Source organism: Ornithorhynchus anatinus, chromosome 15 (assembly GCF_004115215.2).
Source record: "Ornithorhynchus anatinus isolate Pmale09 chromosome 15, mOrnAna1.pri.v4, whole genome shotgun sequence".
In the NCBI taxonomy this organism is placed as follows: Eukaryota; Metazoa; Chordata; class Mammalia; order Monotremata; family Ornithorhynchidae; genus Ornithorhynchus; species Ornithorhynchus anatinus.
Genome location: NC_041742.1, coordinates 2,324,261 through 2,332,138, shown reverse-complemented (window position 1 = coordinate 2,332,138; position 7,878 = coordinate 2,324,261). Strand labels below are relative to the sequence as shown.

General features: G+C 55.0%; 1 long non-coding RNA gene across 1 annotated transcript; it reads right to left on the bottom strand.

Annotated features, from left to right (window-relative positions):
• Positions 1-575: 575 nt before the first annotated feature.
• On the bottom strand, positions 576-2,733 carry LOC103168926. Its single transcript, XR_003764692.2, has 3 exons — positions 2,354-2,733; positions 1,610-1,813; positions 576-1,192 (listed from the first exon to the last, which is right to left on the bottom strand). It is a non-coding gene; the product is annotated as an uncharacterized LOC103168926 (long non-coding RNA).
• Between the last annotated feature and the right edge of the window lie 5,145 nt (positions 2,734-7,878).

Genomic DNA, 7,878 nt, shown 5'->3' with positions numbered 1-7,878 from the left:
ACGGGAGCCGCAGCTGCTTCCGAGAGCCCGAGGAGGAAGGGATATTTGTCCGGAAAAGTCGGAGGAGGCAGGTCTGGCCGAATCCCAGTAGAGCTTCCCCGTTCCGGTCGGGAGAGCGGACCGGATCACATGGAAGAAATTTAGTGTGGACACCGGGGCGCTTCTGAGGCCTCCGCAGCTCTCAGATGGATTTCAGTCAATCCCGCCCCGGGCACCGCTGGGCTCGTCTCCCTGTTCTCCAGGCACCAACTGGGCCAGGCCCTCTTGGCCTTCAACCTCAGCCAGAGGAACTGAGAATTTTTTTTTTTTCTCCAGATCCAGTGGCAGATCCAGTGTGACTTTTGGATCTGAATCCACCGTTTCTAAAGGGTGTCTCGGGCCTTCTGCGGCACTTCCCGAGCGCTCGGTACGGTGAGCCTTGCTCAGTAGGGGCTCGATAGATCCCGCTGAGGATTGAGGGGGATACAAGATCGTCAGTTTGGAGCTGGAGGGGGTTGGGGGATCAGTGGGCAGGTGGGTGAGGGAGAGGGGAGGCAGGGGAGGAAGGACGGATGGGGTGGGGGAGGTGTCGGGGGAGGAGGGAGGGATGGGAGTTGGAAGGAAAGGAGGGATGAGGGTGGAGGAGCGGGATAATAGTAGGAGGGCAGCGAGGGAGCATTCGGGCCGTCGGTCCCCTGGGGATTTGGGGGATTATCTCAGTCCGATCCGGATCTGATCCAATGGACAGCTCGTCCCCGCTGCCCCCGATAAAGCTCTTGCTCTTTCTCAGAATCAGACACACTTTTTTTCCCAAAAACCCAGAGGCTCAGACGACAAAAGACCAGAAGAGGCCACCTCATCCCCCTCCGAGACCGGCCCGCCCCGGACGATCAGCGCTCTCCTGCTCGCGAAGGTCTCCCGGGAGGCCGATTCGGCAGCCTCCCTTCCCACCCCTCCCAGGCGGGGAATTCCCTCTTTCCTCTATCCTCGATGCCCGCGGCTGCTCATTTCATGGCATTTCTTCTCGTTTGGTCCCCCGTGAAGACCGCAGGAGACTTCTCACCACTTCCCCACACAAATCCCCCGAACGCCCCAACTCTCGGTGCCTTTCCTGGAGGCGCCGACTGGAGAAAGGTGACCTCGCTGCAGTTCCAGAAGGCCTTTGGGTTTTCCTCCCGGGGGCCTCTCTTTTTCGCCCTCCCTTAGCCTGGAGCTGTGGGAGAACGGGCCGTTAGGAGGCAACGAGCTGTGGGTCTCGGCCGCTGGCCCCGGCCCCGTAGTCCCGATTGTGTAAACAGGGCAGGGGACGGGAGAATGATTCAGCCAGGCCGGTTGGAGACGTCTCCCTCCCCCCCCTCCTTCGGCGGGCCCGGCCCGAGCCAGGAGCGGCGCGGAGTTTTAATCGAAAACAGCCATGCTGGCGGGACCACGGCTCGGCCGCTTCCCTCGCGGGGCCTCGGCAAGAATCTGGCCTCCGTCGGGGACGAATGCGCAGCCGTGAAGGCCGGCGGGGCCGCCGAGAGATCTCGTGAATCCCGGCTGACCTCTGGGGTGTCCATTCCGGTGTTCATTCACTCGGTCGTATTTATCGAGCGCTTACTGGGTGAAGGGCACTGTACTAAGCGCTTACGTTGTAGCCAGGGCTCCGTGGGTCTGCTTTGGCCTCTTCTGTGGGGCGACGGGGCCTCGGCCTTGTGTGCCGCTGTCCGCTCTAGTCCTCCTCCGGCCGCATCTGGGCCGGAAGCGCTCAAGGGAGTCCAGCCTGGGTTCTCGGCGTGATCGCCTCTCTTAGAGTATTCGAGGGCTTATTACGTGTCGGGCATCGTATTGAGTGCTGGAATCGAAATGGACTAATCGGGTTGGAAGAAGTCCCTGTCTTGATCCCCATTTTACAGACGAGGCGCCTGAGGCCCAGAGAAATGGAGCGACTCACCCAAGGTTCCACGGCAGACAAGAGGCAGAGCCAGGTTTAGAACTCAGGTCCTTCTGACTCTCAAGCCCACGCTCTATCCATTAGACCGCCCGGCCTCTCGTGCGCAGGATAGCGGTGCGCCGTCCCGGAAAGAGCTCGGGCCGGGGAGTCGGAGGACCTGGGGTCTAATCCCAGCTCCGCCACTTGCCTGCTTGGGCAAGTCACTTTACTTCTCCGGGCCTCGGTTTCCTCCTCCGTGGATTTTAGTACCCGTTCTTGCACTGGGCCTCTTCCGTTTGTGTCGTATCTACTCCAGTGCTTAGTACAGTGCTTGACAGGTAGGGCGTGCTTAACAAACGCCACGTCTACTATTACTAATCGATGGCATTTATTGAGTGCTTGCTACGGGCAGAGCACTGTTCTAAGCACTCCGCACTGTCGATTTTAGGGTCAGCGTCTTACCGGTGGTCCACGATGGTCTTCCGAATCGTCTCCTCTTGAGGGAATCAGTAGGTCGTCGGCCCTTTCCCCGTGCAAGCTCCTCGAGGCCAGAGATCACGTCGGTGAACTTTTATTGTTTTCCTCTAAGTGCTTAGTACGGTACTTGCCACATAGTGGCCGCTCAATAAACACTACTTACTGAATGACTGAAAATCGAGAACAAAAGCCATTAAACCAGTAGCTCTAGGTCTCCTGGCCATCTGAAGGTTGTAACTAACCTAGTTCAGGCGGGAGACTTGCATTCTCCCCGATTCTACGCACTTCTCAAAGAGAAGCAGCGAGACCTAGTGGAAAGAAAGGCCTGGGAGTCAGAAGGATCTGGGTTCTAATCCTGGCTCCGCCACCGGTCTGCAAGTCACTTCGCTTCTCTGTGCCTCAGTCAGCTCATCGGTAAAACCGGGATTCATACTGTGAGTTCCATGTGGGACGTGGACTGTGTCCAACCTGATTAGCTTGTACCAACTCCAGCGCTTAGTACAGAGTCAGGCGCATAGAAAGTGCCTAACAAATACCATTTTTTTTAAAAAAAGCATGCAGATCCACCCGGGGAGGGTTTGGAAAATGTTGTGTCTCTATAATCCTGTCTTTGATAAATCAATCTATCAGTCAATCAGTCGATCCAGCAATAGTACTTACTGAGTGTCTAGTTGTACAGGGTGCTGAACTAAGTGTCTGGGGGAGGGCCGGAGCGTTAATATACACAACTTCTGCCCTCGAGGGTGGAAACACGAGTTCTGTTTCCACACTGTTCCGTATTAAGAGCCATGCAGGAGTCCGCAGTAGCAGTGATGATATTTACTGAGCGCCCGCCGTGTGCAGAGCACTGTGCCAAGCACTCCGGAGAGAACAATAGAGAGAGTAGACGTAATGAGTGAGAAGCAGCGCGGCTCAGTAGAAAGAGCACGGGCTTGGGAGTCAGAGGTCGTGGGTTCTAATCCCGGCTCCGGCACTTGTCAGCCGTGTGACTTTGGGCGAGTCACTTCACTTCTCTGTGCCTCGGTTACCTCGTCCGTAAAATGGGGATTAAGAACGTGAGCCCCACGTGGGACGACCTGATTACCTTGTATTTCCCCCGGCGCTTAGAACAGTGCTTGGCACATAGTAAGCGCTTAACAAATACCATCATTATTATAGTGCCTGCCCTTAAAGAGCTGACAATTTAGCAGAAGTATGGAATTTATTGAGCCCCCCCTGGATTAGACAGAGAGCCCGTCATTGGGCAGGGATTGTCTCTATCTGTACATTCCAAGCGCTTAGTTCAGTGCTCTGCACATAGCAAGCGCTCAATAAATACTATTGAATGAATGAATGAAGAGCCCTGTGCTAACCGAGAAGCAGCGTGGCTCAGTGGAAAGAGCCCAGGCTTGGGAGTCCGAGGTCAGGGGTTCGAATCCCAGCTCCGCCACCCGTCAGCTGTGTGACTGTGGGCAAGTCACTTCGCTTCTCTGTGCCTCAGTGACCTCATCTGTAAAATGGGGATTAACCGTGAGCCTCACGTGGGACGACCTGATTACCCTCTACCTACCCCAGCGCTTAGAACAGTGCTCTGCACATAGTAAGCGCTTAACAAATACCAACATTATTACCATTATTATTAATAAACCCCTGGGGAAGTACAATAGAAGCAGCATGGCTTAGTAGAAGGAGCATGGGCCTGAGAGGCTGAGAACGTGGGTTCTAATCCTGGCTCCGCTACTTGCCTCCCGTGTGACCTTAGGTAAGTCACTTAGCTTCTTATTTTCTGGGGTACCCGGGGTGGGAGGGGAGGAGGTCAGTCAGTCGTATTTATTGAGCACTTACGGAGTGCAGAGCACCGTAATAATAATAATAATAATAATGTTGGTATCTGTTAAGCGCTTACTGTGTGCAGAGCACTGTTCTAAGCGCTGGGGGAGATACGGGGTCATCAGATCGTCCCACGTGAGGCTCCCGGTTAATCCCCATTTTACAGACGAGGGAACCGAGGCCCAGAGAAGCGGAGTGACTCGCCCACAGTCGCCCAGCTGACAAGTGGCAGAGCCGGGGCAGTCGAACCCATGACCTCTGACTCCGAAGCCCGGGCTCTTTCCACTGAGCCACGCTGTAGTAAGCGCTTGGGAGAGTACAGTAGAAGAATAAACAGACACCTTCCCTGCCCGCAGCGAGCTTACGGTCTAGCGGACGAGATCCCAGGTAGGTCGGAGGTAAGGGCCGGGGAGGTCGCGGTGGGGCGGGAGGGTCGCCGGCAACCGTGCGGGTCACCACGTAATGGACGGTGGCAAACTCCGCAGCCTTGTGTTTAACGAGAAAAGGGCCCAGCTGTGTGATGCTGGACCGGTTGCTAAGGGTTGCTTTCATAGCAACTCATAACAAAGACCAAATCTCTTTTCCTCCGGCAGAGCCTCCACGCAGCTGGCGAAATCTGGCCCCACCCACCCACGGCCCCCATGGGGGTGGGAGGTGGAGAGGGGGGAAATGTCAGGAGAGGTGAAAACCGGTGAAGCTTCGCCGCCAAGAAGAGAGTAATAATAATAACAATAAGGTTGGTATTGGTTAAGCGCTCACTGTGTGCAGAGCACCGTTCTAAGCGCTGGGGGAGATACAGGGTCGTCGGGTTGTCCCACGTGAGGCTCACAATCTTCATCCCCATCTTACAGATGAGGCAATAATAACGGTTCCCGTGGATCGCCCGGACGTTCACCGCCAAAGAACCGATTTGCCCCTCGGGAGGCGCAGTCGAAGAACCTTAGACTCGAACTCACTCCCGTCCGTATGTCTGTGTCTTCTTCAAAGGAATTCATTCATTGTGGTGTTTAGCAAACGCTTATTATGTGCCCAGCATTGTGTTAAGCCCTGGAGTAGATCCCAATTCCACCTGGGACTCGCTAAGTAGGAGGGGAGGAGGGCATCGAATGACCATTTTACAGAAGAGATGAAAGAGGCACGGAGAGGGTAAGTGACTTGACCGAGGTGGCTCAGCAGACCGAGGCAGAGCTAGTACGAAAACTCAGATCTCCTCACTCCCAGCCCTCCTGTTCTAAAGTGTACAGATGAATGGGGTGGGCGGGGGTGGGCCTTTCCCCATCTTCAAAAACCCTTCTAAAATTGCATCTCCTCCAGAAAGCCTTCCCGGACTAATAATGATAATAATGTTGGTGTTTGTTAAGCGCTTACTCTGTGCAGAGCACCGTTCTAAGCGCTGGGGTAGATACGGGGTCATCGGGTCGTCCCACGTGAGGCTCACGGTTAATCCTCATTTTACAGATGAGGTCACTGAGGCACAGAGAAGTGAAGTGAGTCGCCCACGGTCACACGGCTGACAGGTGGCGGAGCCGGACTCTGACTCCGAAGCCCAGGCTCTTTCCACTGAGCCACGCTGCTTCCCCGAGCACTTTATTTCTCAGATCTGCCCTCCCCTCTGCGTCAACTCTGCACTTGGCCACGAACCTCTTCGCCACCCCGTTACTCACTCCAGCCCCGCGTTACTCATATAAATATTCTACTATTTCCCCATCCCCTAACTGTTTTCATGCCTGTCTTCCCCGGTAGACTGTAAGTTCCTCCCGGACAGGGATCACATCTACCAGCACTACTCTTTTATACTTCAGCACTTAAAACGGTGTTCCGCACGCAGTAAGTTCAACCGATGATTGATTGCCATCTTGCAGGAGTCTATCTGGGAAGAGGACAGGTTAGGAGCCGGGAAACCGGGGCCCTGATCCGGGATCTGCAATTTACTCGCTGTGTGACGTCTGGGCCTCATTTTTCTCATTGGGAAAATGGACATTCAGTACCTGTCCTCCGTCCCTCTTAGATTGTGATCCTTGTCTAGCAGGGGAATCTGCGCATTGGATTGCATCTTCTCCCGGAATTAGTTTGTTTTAGGGCACGTAATAAGAGCTTAACCCCTTTAGGCTTTTTGGATCTAATAGCCTAACATTGACCCCTCATCCCCTGTCATTCCAGAGCCCCCAACCCCGATCCCGGCGCTGCTTCCCAGCTGGGACGCTGGGCGGCTGGAGCCGAAATGAAGGGAGACTGGACCCTGGAAATAAACACACCCGACAGGAAAGGGTCCGGTGCCCTCTCCCTGCCGGCCAAGGGCGGCCGGGCCGAGAAGCGGACCGTCCCCGGGACCGGACGAACGGCGAATCCAAGGACGGGGAGGGATGGACTAGCGGGAAGCTGAGTTTGTGACGCCCCCCTCCCCTCCCCGAGGTCGCGTTGTCTCCCCGGACCGCAGCGGGTTCCCCGCAAAGGGCACTGCCATCGGACGTAGTTGCCAGCCGGAGGTACCGGGACCCCGACAGGCCTAGAAGCAGCGGACGGAACGGACGCCCAGCTCCCCAGTCGGGTGCGAATTGGTCTCGGCGCCGCACCTCGCAGGTGGACCTGACCGGGTCATGTTTTCCGGTTGCAGATCTGGGCGAGTGAGGAGGAAGACGGTCCAAGAGGCATCGATGGATCGGGTAATCGATCAGTGGTATGTATCAAACATTTACTACGTGCAGAGCACTGTATTAAGCGCTTGAGAGAATGTAATGAAACAATTAGCGGACACTTTCCCTCCCCAAGATCAGGGGTGAGACCTGAGTTCTAATCCCTGCTCGGACCCCTGCCTCCTGGGTGACCTCGGACGACTCACGTAACCTCTCCGGATCTCAGTTTCTGCACCTGGAAAATGAAGCTGAGATACCTCACATGGGGCAACCTGATGACCCTGTATCTACCCCAGCGCTTAGAACAGTGCTCTGCACATAGTCAGCGCTTAACAGATACCAACATAGAGAAGCGGCGTGGCTCAGTGTGGAAAGAGCCAGGGCTTGGGAGTCAGGGGTCATGGGTTCTAATCCCGGCTCCGCCGCTTGTCAGCTGGGTGACTTTGGGCAAGTCACTTTACTTCTCGGTGCCTCAGTGACCTCATCTGGAAAATGGGGATGAAGACTGGGAGCCCCACGGGGAACAAAGTGATGACCTTGGATCCCCCCCAGCTCTTAGAACAGTGCTTGGCACATAGTAAGCGCTAAACAGATACCCACATTATTATTATTATTATTATTATTATTATTATTATACCTGTCTTCCCTCCTCTTTGGCTCAGAGTTGCTTGCAGCTCAGGGCTGTGTCTCATCCCAATATCTGCCCACTACGCCAACGTTGGGCACAATATTGGGCACCTAGTAGGCACTTGTAAGTTCCTTCGGGGCAGAGAGCCTGTCTAAGCAGCGTGGCTCAGTGGAAAGAGCCCGGACTTGGGAGTCAGAGGTCATGAGTTCGAATCCCGTCTCTGCCACTTGTCAGCTGTGTGACTGTGGACAAGTCACTTCACTTCTCTGTGCCTCAGTTCCCTCATCTGTAAAATGGGGATTAACCGTGAGCCTCCCGCGGGACAACCTGATGACCCTGGATCTTCCCCAGCGCTTAGAACAGTGCTCTGCACAGAGTAAGCGCTTAACAAATACCAACATTATTATTATTATTATTACCAACTCCACTGTACTGTACTT